General features: G+C 47.3%; 1 long non-coding RNA gene across 1 annotated transcript in view; it reads left to right on the top strand.

Moving 5' to 3' along the window:
- LOC115088515 overlaps positions 1 to 13,207 on the top strand; it is a 48,771-nt gene extending 35,564 nt beyond the window's left edge. The window contains exons 2-3 of the long non-coding RNA XR_003855797.1: positions 11,987 to 12,131; positions 12,385 to 13,207. This is a non-coding gene — a long non-coding RNA (uncharacterized LOC115088515). The remainder of the gene's footprint in view (positions 1 to 11,986; positions 12,132 to 12,384) is intronic.
- Positions 13,208 to 16,444: the final 3,237 nt, after the last annotated feature.

Genomic DNA, 16,444 nt, shown 5'->3' with positions numbered 1-16,444 from the left:
TTGGCCCAGGTATGAGGTTTTATGTTTTTTTCTATTGCTATATATTAAATAAAAGCTGCAGCCTGTTTCCACTTTCAGTATTGTCATGTATAGTTATTTCTAGAGGGAGGTGAGGGTATGAGCTGCCTGGCAGGATTCACACCCTGGTCACAGATCCCAATGTTACAGTTGTGGAGTGAGGGTATTGGGTCTATTGTATATATTTAAATAATTCATTATTGTCCCAGTCCATGGTTTAGAGTGGAATGCCATTGAGATCTTTTTATTGAACTAACTTAATTAATTTCTTGATTAGCTTTCAAGACCTAATACTCTCTTACTCTCTTCTTCAGAATTTAAATGAACAAAAGATGATATTAGCAGAAAAGCTAAAGTAGTGTGACTGCCATAAGTGAATAATTAAAGACTTTCCAATGATAGGGTGAAGGGAATGGGGTAGAGGAACGAGGTGAGGGGGCTGTGATGGATGATCAGAAGATAATTGGCAGTATAATTTTGTAGCTCATAATGTGATAGGAATCCTATGTCTTTGTTGAGTCCTTTTTTGTCAGTTAACTTTTCTTTCTGTACATTCAAGTGCATAAACATGGCAGACAAATTACCAATATCTTTTTTGCAATGAGGTTTTATGAACTTGCATGGAAGCATGATCACCTTCTGTTTTTTTCTCTTGGATATGCCTATTTGTATGCACCCAAACATAATGGTTCTCAAACTTGTTCTGGCTGTCAAGAAATCCACCATGAGTCTGCATCATATTTTCGTATAATGAATGATTTCAAAAACACTTCTCACTAGGGATGTGCTTTTGCTTGAAACAAAACAGGAAATTTCAACAAAATTTTCTGTTTTGTTTCCTTCGTTTTGAAAATTAAGGAAAAATGAACATTGTGTTTGTGTTTCATTTCATTAAAATAAAAGGCATCAGCAGGTTGCCGCAGGCCTCCCCCTCCCCCCTGCAAAATTTGCATTTCTAAATAATAAAATAAAGTTCTACAGGGCCTTATCTCCATCAATCTTATTTGTCAAAATGGTGTTGAAGCCCTAGGGACAGCGAAGATGTCCAATGGGACTTTGTTTCACTTTACAGAATCACAATTTTTGTGGCATTGGAGGGAAGAACTGGGACTGACTGCTATTGCCTTTAAAACAAAATGGAATGAAAACCCTTTGTACACCCCTACATATCTCCCCATTGCCATAAGAATCATTGGGGAAGATGCATACACAGAAAGAAAAATAGAAATACTTCATATGTGTTGAAAAAACACGTCTACAGTTTTTAGAATGTAACAGTGAATGCTGTTGGGATTCCGGATGGCTGCTATGCATATAGAAGGGAAAAGATGTAAATCAATATTTTGCTTTGTCCTTACTGCCTACCTGTAGCACTGTACATTAAGGAGAGTTACCTTCTCAAATATCTCTACTTTTCACAAATCGGATACTTTATTCTGTACTATAATGTTACAGCCCCAGTCGCTTACGCAGCGACCGGGTCCTTACCTTCCCCGCGGGTCTCTTCCAGCGCCGCGAGCCGCGCGATTCCGGGCGGGCCTGGCCGCATGGCAGCGGCGTCCTCCTCGTGGAGACGCCGGCTCAGGCCGATGGTAGCTCCGCCCCCTGCAGGGGAACGCGCACGCGCGAAGACAGGCCTCTTAAAGGCCCCGCACCCAGAAGTCCTGAAATGCCCCTTGCTCTGACGTAAGCCCCGGCGGGGGATTTAAGCTCGTGGCTTCTTTCCTTGCTTTGCCTTGCAACGTGGTCACTCCTTGGAGAGAGTTAGTTGCTGTTCCTGAGTTCCTGATCCTGGTTTGTCTCACGATTCTGCCTGATTGCTGCCTGTCCTGATCCTGGTTTGTCTCACGATTCTGCCTGATTGCTGCCTGTCCTGATCCTGGTTCGTCTCACGGATCCGTTCCTAGCTGCCTGCCCAGACTCCGGTACGCCTCATCGTCTCAGTCTTCTGCTGCCAGTCCAGACCCCAGTCCGCTCCAGGTACCGTCCACACCAGTGACTCTCCTAAGTCCCAGCGGTCCGGGTCCCTACGGGCTCCTCCTGGGGGGACCTCGGGCTTCCAGGGCGAAGATACCTAAGTCCTAGCGACCCGGGCCTTAACAGCTCCTCTGGTAGAGTCACGGGTTTCCAGGTGAAGATCCATCCCTCGCTGAGTGTGTCTGCCTTCCGACCGTCTCTTCTTGCCGGTCGGCCCAAGGATCCACATCCCGACCATAACAGTTTGCAAGGCCATGGATCCGGCAGACCTAGCGGGCCTGCAGGCCATTCCCGGACTGGCTCAGCGCTTGGTACAACAGCAACAGGTACTGGACTCCTTGGCGGCCACCGTGGAACGGTTGGCTACCCGCATGGACGTTGAACCCGCGGCTCCGGTCCCGGTTCCAGTAGCCATACCAGCACCAGTGGTGACGCTTCATACCCCAACTCAGCTTCCGGCTCCCTCGCGTTTTGCTGGGGATTCTAAGGCCTGCTCAGGCTTTCTGAATCAGTGCTTTGTACGGTTCGCCTTGCTGCCCAATCAGTTTCCCTCAGATGGAATCAAGGTGGCTTACATCTTTTCGTTACTTGATGGTCGAGCCTTAAACTGGGCGTCTCCCATGTGGGACAAAAACGATCCCGCCCTGAGTGATTTGAACTTGTTCGTGGAGGAATTCCGAGCAGCCTTCGACGAGCCTGCACGTCTGGCCTCCGCAACCTCTGAGCTACTCCAGCTCCGGCAGGGGACACGAACCCTAGCCGACTATGCTCTGGAGTTTCGCACTCTTGCCCAAGAAGTGGGTTGGGCCGATGACGCCCTTCGTGGGGTTTTCCTGGAGGGTCTGGCGGCTAGGATTAAGGATGAGCTTGCCGCTCGGGATCTCCCAGAGGACCTTAATTCGCTTATTAATGTGGCTGGGCGCATCGACCGACGCCTGCAACAAAGAGCGAAGGAGGGGCGCTCTCCCCGCCGCCTGACTCCCGTACCATCAGCTACCACTAGGTCCTCGAACCCAGGATCTCGTGCCACCGGCACCCCAGCGGAGTCTCCCCTTGAGGAACCCATGCACCTGGGAAGATCCGCTTTGACTCCCAAAGAGAGGCAACGCCGCCGGGACTTGCGCTTATGTTTGTACTGCGGAGGTAAGGGCCATTTCCTGGCCCAATGCAAGGAGCGGCCGGGAAACTCCCGCACCTAGGGGTAAGCGAGGAGGTCTCCCTAGGTTGTTTAAATGCTACTCCTCATTGTACCGTGCCGGTAACCCTCAAGTACCCCGGTGGTTCCTTCAACACACAGGCCCTCATTGATTCCGGGGTAGGAAGGAACTTTATCACTAAGGACTTGGTACGACGCCTTCAGCTCTCCACACAGCTTCAGGAACCACCCTTACGGGTCACCTCCATTCAGGGTACACCGCTCTCTGGCAGCATAACTACCAGTACCACGCCCATCATCCTCCAAACTGGTCTGCTTCACACGGAGAGGATTTCGTTTCTGATTTTGGAGAAATCAGTATACCCCGTGGTTCTTGGGTTACCCTGGCTCCAATTGCATTCTCCGGAGATTTGATGGGACGATTTCCAGATTGTTCGCTGGAGTTCGCAGTGCTCCCGTTCTTGCATCCAGCCCTGGAAGGGTCCGCGAACGCCTCTGGCACTGACAGATGTCAGCTCCCAGCTTCCATCCTTGTACCAGGATTTTGCTGATGTGTTCTCTAAAGAAAAAGCGGAATTACTACCGGAGCATCGTCCTTTTGACTGTGCGATTGAATTGCTTCCTGGCTCCACTCCCCCCCGTGGGAGAGTACATCCACTGTCTCAGCCTGAAACCCGGGCCATGTCGGATTACATTTCTAAGAATCTCAAAAAGGGGTTTATCCGCCCTTCAAAGTCGCCTGCAGGAGCAGGGTTCTTTTTTGTGGCAAAGAAAGATGGGTCTTTGCGGCCCTGTATAGACTATCGTGGACTTAATGCCATAACCAAGAAGAATCGCTACCCACTGCCCTTAATCCCGGAGCTGTTGGACAAACTCCAGGGAGCACAGGTATTCACAAAGCTGGACTTGCGAGGGGCCTACAATTTGGTCCGTATCCGTCCCAGGGACGAATGGAAGACCGCTTTTAACACCCGGGACGGACATTACGAATACTTAGTGATGCCATTCGGCCTATGCAACGCTCCCGCAGTGTTCCAGCACTTAATGAATGAGGTTCTTCGGGACTTCCTACAGTCATGTGTCATTGTATACTTAGATGACGTGCTCATCTACTCCTCGGACCTGGTCTCTCATCGACGACATGTTAGACAGGTATTCCAGATACTTCGGGATCATCGGTTGTTTGCAAAATTGGAGAAGTGTCTTTTTGAGCAGAATTCTTTGCCCTTTTTGGGGTATATTGTTTCTGCAACTGGTTTTCGCATGGATCCCAGCAAGGTATCTGCCATCCGGAACTGGCCACGGCCGGTGGGCTTGAAGGCTTTGCATCGCTTTTTGGGCTTTGCAAATTTCTACCGCCACTTCATTCCACAGTATTCCCAGATGGTGGCGCCACTTACCACCCTGACTAAGAAGGGTGCAGATACTTGAATCTGGCCTTCCGAGGCTTGCAAAGCTTTTGAGGACTTAAAGGAGGCTTTCCTCCAAGACACTTGTTTGCGACATCCGGATCCTACTCAGCCCTTCTTCGTGGAGGTGGATGCCTCTAGCGTTGCGGTAGGGGCGGTCCTCTCGCAAAAGTCCTCTTCTGGCCATTTATTCCCCTGCTCCTATTTCTCCAAGAAATTTACTCCCGCCGAGAACAACTATGGGATCGGGGATAAGGAGCTGTTGGCAATCAAGTTGGCGTTAGAAGAGTGGAGGCAATGGTTGGAGGGAGCTAGTCATCCGATGACGGTCTACACCGACCACAAGAATTTGGAGTTCCTGAACCAAGCCCAGCGACTGAACCCCAGACAGGCGCGGTGGTCGCTGTTTTTTAGTCGGTTTGACTTTATTCTCAAGTACCGACCTGCCGCTAAGAACATCCGGGCAGATGCTCTCTCGAGGAATGATATTCTAGAGGAAAAGGAGGAACTTCCTCAATATATTATCGATCCAGCCAAAGTCCAGTTAGCCAGTACTATCGTATCCTCTGTGGAACGTGTAGTAGTTCCTCGCAGGGACCGCAAGAGAGTTCTTGCTTGGGCTCATGATTCCCTCTCCGGTGGTCACGCCGGCAGGGAGAGAACCCTTGACCTTCTGAATCGATATTACTGGTGGCCCAAGGTGCGCCAGGATGTTCGCCTGTACGTGGATTCTTGCCCTGTTTGCGCCAGGCAGAAGCCTCTAAGCGGTCGCCCGTGGGGCCTCCTGCAACCGCTTCCTATACCCACGGAACCCTGGACTCATATCACCACGGATTTTGTGGTGGACCTACCCCCCTCCGAGGGCAACACGGTAATCTGGGTAACGGTGGACCGTTTCTCCAAAATGGTTCATCTGGTACCATTACCCAAGTTACCTTCGGCGCCCGAGTTGGCCCTTTTGTTCACTCAGCACATCTTCAGGGCCCACGGGCTCCCACAAAGCATCGTTTCAGACCGGGGGCCTCAATTCACAGCCCGGTTTTGGCGGGCCGTCTGCCGAAAATTTGGGGTACAGTTGAATCTATCTACAGCTTTCCACCCACAGAGTAATGGACAGACTGAACGAATGAATAGGTCCTTGAAGACGTTCCTTCGAAGTTTTATCTCTGAAAGGGGAAACAACTGGGTGTCCCTCCTTCCCTGGGCTGAGTTTGCCTACAACAATCACACCCACTCTGTAACGGGACAATCCCCCTTCCAGACGGTATTTGGTCACCACCTGAAACCGCCAGTACCCATTCCAGTTACAGTGCCATCTCCCGGTAGCGCAAACAGTGGCTCATCAGATTCATCGTCTCTGGAAGACGGTTCAACAGCGACTCGCATCTTCTGCAGAAAAGGCACAAAGATGTGCCAATCGTCACCGACGACCAGCGCCCATATTCTTGCCCGGCTCCAAGGTGTGGTTAAGCACCAGGAACCTCCATTTGCCGGGCCGCTCCAGGAAATTAGCATCAAGGTACTGTGGCCCTTTCACTGTAGCAGAACGTATTGGGCTAGTCTCGTATAGACTCCGTCTGCCCTCGTCTTTACGTATTCACAACGTGTTCCACGTCTCTCTACTGAAACGTGTGGTACTCTCCCATTTCCATCATCCCTCTACTGACGCTGTATCATCCTCCCCGAATGAAGAACCTACCTATCAGGTACGAGAAGTACTAGATGTCCCTTTCCAGGCTCGTCGCTGGGAATACCTGTTGGCATGGGAGGGTTGCGGTCCTGAGGAGGACTCTTGGGAGCCAGCTCGAAATATTCTAGACAAATCACTGTTAATCCAGTTCCACCAGGACAATCCTGGGAAGCCAGGTCCCCTGAGGAGGGGGCGTAAGAGGGGGGGTACTGTTACAGCCCCAGTCGCTTACGCAGCGACCGGGTCCTTACCTTCCCCGCGGGTCTCTTCCAGCGCCGCGAGCCGCGCGATTCCGGGCGGGCCTGGCCGCATGGCAGCGGCGTCCTCCTCGTGGAGACGCCGGCTCAGGCCGATGGTAGCTCCGCCCCCTGCAGGGGAACGCGCGCGCGAAGACAGGCCTCTTAAAGGCCCAGCACCCGGAAGTCCTGAAACGCCCCTTGCTCTGACGTAAGCCCCGGCGGGGGATTTAAGCTTGCGGCTTCCTTCCTTGCTTTGCCTTGCAACGTGGTCACTCCTTGGAGAGAGTTAGTTGCTGTTCCTGAGTTCCTGATCCTGGTTTGTCTCACGATTCTGCCTGATTGCTGCCTGTCCTGATCCTGGTTTGTCTCACGATTCTGCCTGATTGCTGCCTGTCCTGATCCTGGTTTGTCTCACGATTCTGCCTGATTGCTGCCTGTCCTGATACTGGTTCGTCTCACGGATCCGTTCCTAGCTGCCTGCCCAGACTCCGGTACGCCTCATCGTCTCAGTCTTCTGCTGCCAGTCCAGACCCCAGTCCGCTCCAGGTACCGTCCACACCAGTGACTCTCCTAAGTCCCAGCGGTCCGGGTCCCTATGGGCTCCTCCTGGGGGGACCTCGGGCTTCCAGGGCGAAGACACCTAAGTCCTAGCGACCCGGGCCTTAACAGCTCCTCTGGTAGGGTCACGGGTTTCCAGGTGAAGATCCATCCCTCGCTGAGTGTGTCTGCCTTCCGACCGTCTCTTCTTGCCGGTCGGCCCAAGGATCCACATCCCGACCATAACATATAACCCTTCCCAGTTCAATATATACTCACATCTATATACAGCAAACAATCCAAACTGGAAAGAGATGCTATGCCTTAAAAGCCCACTGAACTGTACATCAAAGCATCATCACTCTCATATAGAATTAAGAAAATAGGTCAGGTCCAATAGCTCAGTGAGAGTGCTGGGCAGTAGCAAACAGAAAATCTGCTTCAAATCACAAACCCGGTCAGGCCATCTGGGGTTGGAGATGCTGTAGAGACAGAATTCATAGTCATTGGAACAGGGACTATCATTACCATACAATGCTAGCACCTATTGGCCAGACTCAGGATGTAGACATATTAAGTTTCAGGGGGAAACACTATCTTTACCTCCTGATTAAGGACTGTCACTGTGATGATTGGTCTGAACAGGAAGGGGAATCAGTTAAATTGGAGGAAAACCTTGGAGCACTGCAACCCCAGTAGAGGTTGGTTCCAATTGAGCTAGAAACCCAAAAGACCATGAGAAAACTACTCTGCTAAAACATTTTAAAAACTGAGGTATTACAAATACCATAGCAGCACATTGCCATCTCTTCTCTCTCTCTCTCAAGTACAGTGGAAATATACTGAATATAGGTAACATGGCATTCACCTAGGTACATAAAGGTATATTCATGGTAATTGTGCCTCATAGCAACCTTGAATAGGACTTACTTGGAAGGTGCACTCAAAATTGCTTTTTCATGTGTGACATGGCACAAGTCTTCTTAAGTCTCTATAAAAATGGTTATAAAATAGAGAGGAGAAGGTCACTTGCTATGTCATATTAGGTCAAGTGATTAGAAAGTCAGATTACAATGTTATTAGATTTGTAGGGGAATCAGGATTAGTAATGAAACCAAAATACTTCTGAAGTCAAGAAAGTCACCTAAATGGACTAATAGTTTATTATAATTATTATAATTACAATACCAATCAGACAATGGTGTATATTTACAGAGGAATTTATATATATTTTCCATTCACTTTGGATCTTAGAAGAATATATGACAAATAATAATAATATTAAAAAAAAAATATATATATATATATACTATCCCAAACAAATACATTACAGTTTACTTTCCAGGAGCTGAAAGTTGCTTCCTGTAGATCAGAATTGAAAAGTTCTCAGATGTACAGCACCCAGGCTTTCCTTTGCAACATGATGAGGACTCCAAAGCCTTTTTTGTTATTCAGCTTTTATATTTTTAGCTGCTTGCATCCATGTCAATCATGGGTTACACAAACCATAAAGTGCAACAAGGAGAGACACTCACGATGTTCAATTTCACAAGTCAATCCTAAGTAAATGCTTTTGAATTGCTTAAAGTGGTTTTACAAACCTCATACCTATACCCCACACCTAGTACTAGTAAATAAACTTTTTAAAAGTCTGCTATTTTCAGTATAATCATGGATCTGCAAACAATTTGTAAAAAATAGTGACTAGTACTTGTGCTCAAAATAAACATGTGCTTTCATAGCGAATAATGGTACTCAATTTACAAATCTTTTAACACAAAATGGTCTTTTATCTGCAGATGCAGCTTCCAGTCTTAAACTTGACTGTAACTTCGGTCCCAAACTAGGTCTTACACTGCTTTGGCATCAGTTTTATACTTCTACAATGAATTGGTGTTTAAATGTTTTGCTGAAGATTCCTAGGCTGGCTGACCGCTTATAAGATGACCCAATGTTCAGACTTTTCACAAATTCCAAACTCCCAACACTATTTCTAAATAGTTGTCATTATTTTGAATTATGCACATTATTTCTGAGTAGTGCACATTAAAAATGATAGAAGAAAAAACACAGAATTTCATTTTTTTTCTTTTATCTTGTTTTGAAAATGACATGAAATGACATAGATAATATCGTTGAAATTTACATGATATATGCAACTAATTGTAGGATTAGGTTTTTGCATGGAAACATGGGATTTGCATGTGGTTTTGTTAGAGGCAGAAGAAGCAAGATTTGTCATTCAGCCTTTTAACCTAAACAATAACCTTTTACTAGCTGGTTGAAAAATCATAGGATTTTGTTGGTTAGAGTTGTTGCGATCCCCCCTGCTGCTGCGCTGCAGGAGGTCTCTTACCTTCCTCCAGAGGCCACTCTGAAGCCAGGGCCTCGCCTGCGCATCATCCAGGACTTTCTCCAGGGCCTGAGAGGCCTAGCTGCTCCTGAGGCATGCCTGTGGCTTGCGGGCTCAGTGTTTGGACTTCCTGTTGGGCGACGCCCTTCCCTAGGGGCTGGCCCGCAGCTCTCTACCCTAGTTATAGGACCAGCGGTGGGCGGTCCTGGCAGGCTCCTCCCAGGGAGTTGCCTTCTACCTCCAGTATTTAAGGACTTTCTGTTCACTGTGTCTTTGCCTTCGGATTGGGTTACACAGTTGTCTGTGGCCTGTCCTGATTCTCCGTGGCTCTGACTCCTGCTTGTCGTCAGCCTGCCTTGACTCCGGTCCGTGACTTCGACTCCTGCTTGTCTTCAGCCTGCCTTGACTCCGGTCCGTGACTCCGACTCCTGCTTGTCGTCAGCCTGCCTTGACTCCGGTCCGTGACTCCGACTCCTGCTTGTCTTCAGCCTGCCTTGACTCCGGTCCGTGACTCCGACTCCTGCTTGTCTTCAGCCTGCCTTGACTCTGGTCCGTGACTCCGACTCCTGCTTGTCTTCAGCCTGCCTTGACTCCGGTCCGTGACTCTGACTCCTGCTTGTCTTCAGCCTGCCTTGACTCCGGTCCGTGACTCCGACTCCTGCTTGTCTTCGCCTTCGGATTGGGTTACACAGTTGTCTGTGGCCTGTCCCGATCCAGGTCCTCCGTGGCTCTGACTCCTGCTTGTTGTCAGCCTGCCTTGACTCCGGTCCGTGACTCCGACTCCTGCTTGTCTTCAGCCTGCCTTGACTCCGGTCCGTGACTCCGACTCCTGCTTGTCGTCAGCCTGCCTTGACTCCGGTCCGTTGACTCCGACTCCTGCTTGTCTTCAGCCTGCCTTGACTCCGGTCCGTGACTCCGACTCCTGCTTGTCTTCAGCCTGCCTTGACTCCGGTCCGTGACTCCGACTCCTGCTTGTCTTCAGCCTGCCTTGACTCCGGTCCGTGACTCCGACTCCTGCTTGTCTTCAGCCTGCCTTGACTCCGGTCCGTGACTCCGACTCCTGCTTGTCTTCAGCCTGCCTTGACTCCGGTCCGTGACTCCGACTCCTGCTTGTCTTCAGCCTGCCTTGACTCCGGTCCGTGACTCCGACTCCTGCTTGTCTTCACCTTCGGATTGGGTTACACAGTTGTCTGTGGCCTGTCCCGATCCAGGTCCTCCGTGGCTCTGACTCCTGCTTGTCGTCAGCCTGCCTTGACTCCGGTCCGTGACTCCGACTCCTGCTTGTCGTCAGCCTGCCTTGACTCCGGTCCGTGACTCTGACTCCTGCTTGTCGTCAGCCTGCCTTGACTCCGGTCCGTGACTCTGACTCCTGCTTGTCGTCAGCCTGCCTTGACTCCGGTCCGTGACTCTGACTCCTGCTTGTCTTCAGCCTGCCTTGACTCCGGTCCGTGACTCTGACTCCTGCTTGTCTTCAGCCTGCCTTGACTCCGGTCCGTGACTCCGACTCCTGCTTGTCTTCGGCCTGCAGATTGTGCATTACAGTTGTCTGTAACCTTGCCGGTCCAGGTCCTCCATGTTTCCTGATGTCTGCCTTGACGTGTGCCTAGTTGTTTGTTCCTGTGCCTGCCAGCCGTAAGGGCTTCGGATGTGAGTATCCCAGCATCGGAGTTCCTGTTCGCCTGGGTCTTCCCCGCGCCCTCCTTCTCAGCGTGGTCCGTGACCAGCCTTCCTAGGCTGTGTAGGGCGCGTCTGGGACAGGGTGGTCCGTGACTCAGTCCCACGGGTGGGCTGAGTAGGGCGCCCTGATGGACAGTGCAATGTTCCCGTCCAGCCTTGTCTTCAGTGTCTGCTTCAGCCCTTGTCCGGATGTCTACCTGTCTCTGCCTTGACCTGGTTCCTGAGCCTTCTGTCCTGTTGGGCCCTGGAGTGGCCAACAGGAGGGATTCGTCCCACGGGCTCTTGAGCGTCTGCCAGCCGAGGGGGCTTCGGATGTGAGTATCCCAGCATCGGAGTTCCTGCTCGCCTGGACCTTTCCTGTGTCTCGCTTCAGCCCTTGTCCTGATGTCTCCGTCTTGCTTCTGCCCCGTCTGATGTCTTCTGTTTAAGGACTCTGTCTGCCCTCGCCTCTGTCCGGCCTGCTGCCCATTGCCGTTCCCTGCGGCAGGTCCGAAAGGGCCGGGAACAGTCGGAGGACCGTTCATTAGTCAACTTCCCCGTGTTGGCTACCATGGGCATGCAGGTCCGGCTGAGGGCCGGACTCCCTGTTTCTGTTCCTGCCTGCCTGGCTCACCATGCCTGCTCAGCTCACCTCCCACGGTGTGGCCTTGGGCTCCTCCTGGGGTCCTGCCGTGGCCCAAGGGCTCACCACCCGCCCGAGACGACCGTGCCCGCGCGCGCTCGTAACAAGAGTCTTGACACTTTGTCAAATATTCCAATTTCTTCTGTACTTCTGCTTTTACATTTTTTCTGTTACTCATTCATGTCTAGATTAAATCCATCATTGGTCTGAGTTTTATCCTCTGTAGGTTAACGTTTAAGATACCCATTGTGTTTGCTTAGGCAGTGTTTATGCACTATCTTCCTCTCTTTTCTTCTCATCTTTTTCAGGCTCAGAATGATGGGTTGCTCATATGGCTGAAAGAAACTCCATGAGGAGGAGCAGAGGCCCCCATTACTTCTGAGCAATGGCAGTATTCAGACAAGACGAGAAGAATGCAGTCGTACTTCAATTCTATCCCCAACCCATGAGCTGGTACAGAAGAGGCTTCAAGTTTAAATGGGGATGGGGAGAGAAGGAGGATGGTTTCATATTTGTTCTGTAAATAGAATTTAAATTTTTGGAATAAGCTAGTGTATATTATTAATAGTTATTGTTTAATATTGTACAACTATGGTAGTCCCTACATGCCTCAAATGTCTTTTGTCGGGCCACAGCAAATATTTTCTTTTCTCTGATGAATATTTCACAACTGCTAATCAGGATTTTCCCTCTATTTGCTCTCCAGAGGTGAAAAAGAATGTGGCTGAACTGAGACTTATGGCATTTATATATCAACGCTGTCTACACTGTATGGTATTGATATTCAGTGAAGTCAACCATCATAATTTGTGAATGAGGAGGCACTACAACAGATATATGGGTTTGGCTTATAAACCTCAACATTGTAAATGAGATTAATGACTCAATTTGCAATAAATGCTTTGCTAATAAGAAACTTGCTCTATTATACTAATTGTGTCACATGTGGGTCCCAAAGCACCAACTGTGCAAAACTGAATTTCCCTGCGGTGCACAAGATGGCTTGCCCCTATGGTTTTAATAATGTCATTGTTCAGATTTCTTTGCTGGAGTCACTTATTTTGATCTTTTTGCTAACAGTACAGCATAAATGCTAGTATTTGTGAAATTAGTATGTTAATCTCTATTAGCAAAAGGACAAGAGGTGCTTACACATTTCAGCTTTTCAACCTTATTTACTCAATATAATTAATACAATTATCACACTGTTTATTTAGTCAAATAATTTAAAATAAATGAATCATTGCCAGGGCTCTTATTAATTTACTCTCTAATTGAGGCTCTGCTGTATTTGCAATGTTTTCTTTTTAGTAACTGTATTATTTATGTTAATGCTTACATTGTCATCTAACACAATAAAGTGGCACAGAGTTTTCTGTATTAAACTATCCTTCCTCAAGTCTGCAAATCTAATTACTCATTTTCTAATCAACGATTCAATAATGAATGGAAGGTTGCTGTGCCTGATCAAGCATGCTTACAGATTACAACACAAACTCCATAGCAATGTTTTCTATGCAAAAACTAAATAAGGCTCTTTTTCTGCTCACTTTAGTAGGCATATTTGATGCATAGAAAACCAAACATCTTAATTGTCAATTTGGCAGTAAATGTATTTTCATAGCACTGTCTAAATATCTCTCCTGTTATTTGTAAGTGTGCTGTTAATCTCAGAACACCCTATTAAACATTTGTTAAATGCAGAGTTCATCATTTATAATGGATCTATCTATAGCACTTTAATGAGAAATGAATTATTCCAATTTTATTTTGCACATTTCTATAGAAACAGGGAAACACAGAAACTGAGGGCAGATAAAAACTGTCAGACCCATCTGGTTTGCCAATTTCACTACCTACTGCAATAGTACAGTATATGTGATGAAAAAGAAAATGTATATGCATTAGAGATGGACTGATCCAGATTTTATGATCAATGAATAATGATTCATAATTAACTTGGTCAGCAGATCTAGATCATTGTCCATGTTCATGGTAATCATAATCTTGGAGAAGAGGCAACTGAGAGGAGATATGATAAACGTTTATAAAATCATGAGGGTGGTGCAACGGGGGGAGAGAATGCCCTAAGTGCTCAAAGTGCTAAGCCCCAGCCATCTCATCACAGGGATATCCCTCATTGCTTCACTTCCCTCCAGTAGATGGTGTATGTCAAGGTGGTGAGGAATTCTTTCCGAGCCTGGCAAAATCTTGTAGAAATATGAAGAAAAGAGATATCTGCCTTTTCTTTCTCTAAATTTTTGTAAGGTGGGCTTCACTCCTTACTAGATATTTTGCCTTTTTCCATCTGCTGGGTGAGATTTGCATTAATAGATCTTCCCCAGTTGGCTGGCCCATCCACTGCTCTCCTATATAGACTGGGCTATGCATGAGAGAGGTGTGGTTGGATGTAGTTTTTGGTTTGTAGTGAAAGGTGCTGTTCTTGTGAATACCAGTAGGCCCCCTAGTCTGCACCAAAGGGATAAACAAGGAGAGTTGTGAGGAGTGGATTTTAACTTTTGAGAGAGCTGGTTTATTTTTTTGACCTTCTCCCAGTTCAGGAGGGAACACCCCCCCCCCCCCCCCCCCCCCCCCCCCCCCGTCTGAGGGCACAGGATTGAATGATGTTTGCTCTGTTGCCTGGGAAGCTATTTTGTCCAACGTCCAATAAAAGTGGGGATTGTAGTGACCTAGAAGGAGAAAGAGTAAGAACTTAGTTTTTGCAGAAGTTTTTGTGTCATCTTTTGAAGGGGGAATTTGTTTTTCTAACACCATCTCCCTGCCTATAGCATTGAGAAGAGTTTTCTTTCCCATCACTGGAAAGACCTTTGGAGATTGGGACCCCTATTCAGAAGCTGAGCCTGGAGGGAGAGACCTTGCTTGGAGCTTGGAGCTACCATCCTGGGTTTTTTTTTTTTTAACTTTTGACGATTTTACCTTTTTCCTGAAATTCATTTTTTGAGTTGCAGTAAACTAGTTTTTTGTTGAACACCACGCCAAGTTTCAGCCTGTTTTTTCCCACCCCGACAACCAGCCTGCTGAATTGAAGAGATTTGTCTATGTTACAAAAGGGAGAGAGGCTATTTGGCTGTGAGAAACTGTACAAGGTACTTACCCGCAGAGGCTTGTCCTCCTCCTCCTCACTGGTTGAACTCCAGCCCCTTTCATGGCTTTCGGCAGTGTTGCAGATGGTGTGAATGAGAGAGAAGAGTTATCCAGGAGAAAGGAATTCTGTTATGACTCCTGTATTAGAAATCTCTAAACCAAGGGGGGGAGGGGGGTGTTTGATACACTTTTTATTTAAAATAATTTGTATTATAACAAACACGAGAACTTTATGTTAGGAAATGTAGGTTGCCATAGAATACAATATATTCAAATTAGCAATCAGATGTAAGGCAAAAAGAAAGCTTAACATAGCAACCAACCAACATGAGACCCAAAAAAAGAAAAGGGGGGAGGCATTCAATATTATAATATGAGTGATTAAAAAAAAAAGAAAACTTATCAGCCAATAAAACACCAAGTGGGTAACCCTAGACATTACAGTTAGACCTCTCAACTATGTACTCCGGTGTTCTCTCCAGAGTTGGGCCCAGTAATCTTTCTAGCATCATGAAAAAGTCTAAGCTGATCAGGGACAAAGAAAACCTAGTTAGAATCACAATATTTTACAGTACATTTACAGGGATTGTATAAGAAAATTGTAGCCACAAAGAGCAGCAATTTCCTGATGCATTAAAAAAAAAAATTCTCTTTTCTCCAGTGTTGATTTAGCCAGCTCTGAATAGATCCAGATTCTTTCACTAACAAATAAAATTTGGGCTTTACAAAAGTAAAGGTATATAATCATATCTAAATCCTGTTCAAAATAAATGAGGCTAACAGTATTGAGTTGTTTTGTTTTTCCTATAGTGATCTATAGAGCAAAGCAATCAGATCAAGACTGTTATCTGAGCTGCACCCTGTCCATCTCTTTGTCTCCTTCCAAGTAAAAAATCAATCTTATTCACTGGTTGGTAGACATCAGCTGGAATATTTAAAACCTCATCAAAATATTTCTTAACTATGTCTTGTGGTGGCATACTTCTTATCTGAGGAAAGTTTAGAAGGCAGTGATTTAGCTGTTTAGCAGAATTTTCCATCTCCTCCACCTTACAATGGAGCAACACCTTATCTTTTGTCAAAGCTGCATTTGCAGATTTTAATATAATTTTCCAGTGCCTTCAGTCTTCCATCATGTTAGAGCAGGACTCTTGACTGTGAGTTAATACATCCGCAATCTTTACTCAGGAATTTATATTCAAGCGACAGTCCAAACTCACCAAGACCACCCAAATAGCATCAATTGGGATTAGCCCAGCTTTAAGCAGGGGGAGCCTTATCTTAACTGACTGCCAACAGCTCCTGTGATCTCAGTACCGGGATTCAGTTTACCACCAAGCTCTCCATGCCAGCCTTAATCTGTGGCTCTGTGGGCTCAGCAGATAATCCCCTCTCTTTCAGTACCTCTGATGTTTTTTGGGTAGATGCCTGCAAGGCCCTGGCTCCTACTATATTGTTTTTGGCACTGTTATCATTTGATAGTGCTAGATAGTGCCTCATGCTGTGCTATACTGTGTGTGTGGGGGGGGAGGTATATAGTCCAGAGAATTGAGAGAGATGTCATCCCCACGCGGATCTGACGTTCCTCCACTCGTTTCAACAATAAGATTTCTCTCTGAAGTCTCGGTTACCCAATTGACAAAACCGTCTAGCTTCTGCTG

This window comes from Rhinatrema bivittatum, chromosome 3, assembly GCF_901001135.1.
Source record: "Rhinatrema bivittatum chromosome 3, aRhiBiv1.1, whole genome shotgun sequence".
In the NCBI taxonomy this organism is placed as follows: Eukaryota; Metazoa; Chordata; class Amphibia; order Gymnophiona; family Rhinatrematidae; genus Rhinatrema; species Rhinatrema bivittatum.
This window is presented reverse-complemented; position numbering and strand designations above follow the sequence as displayed.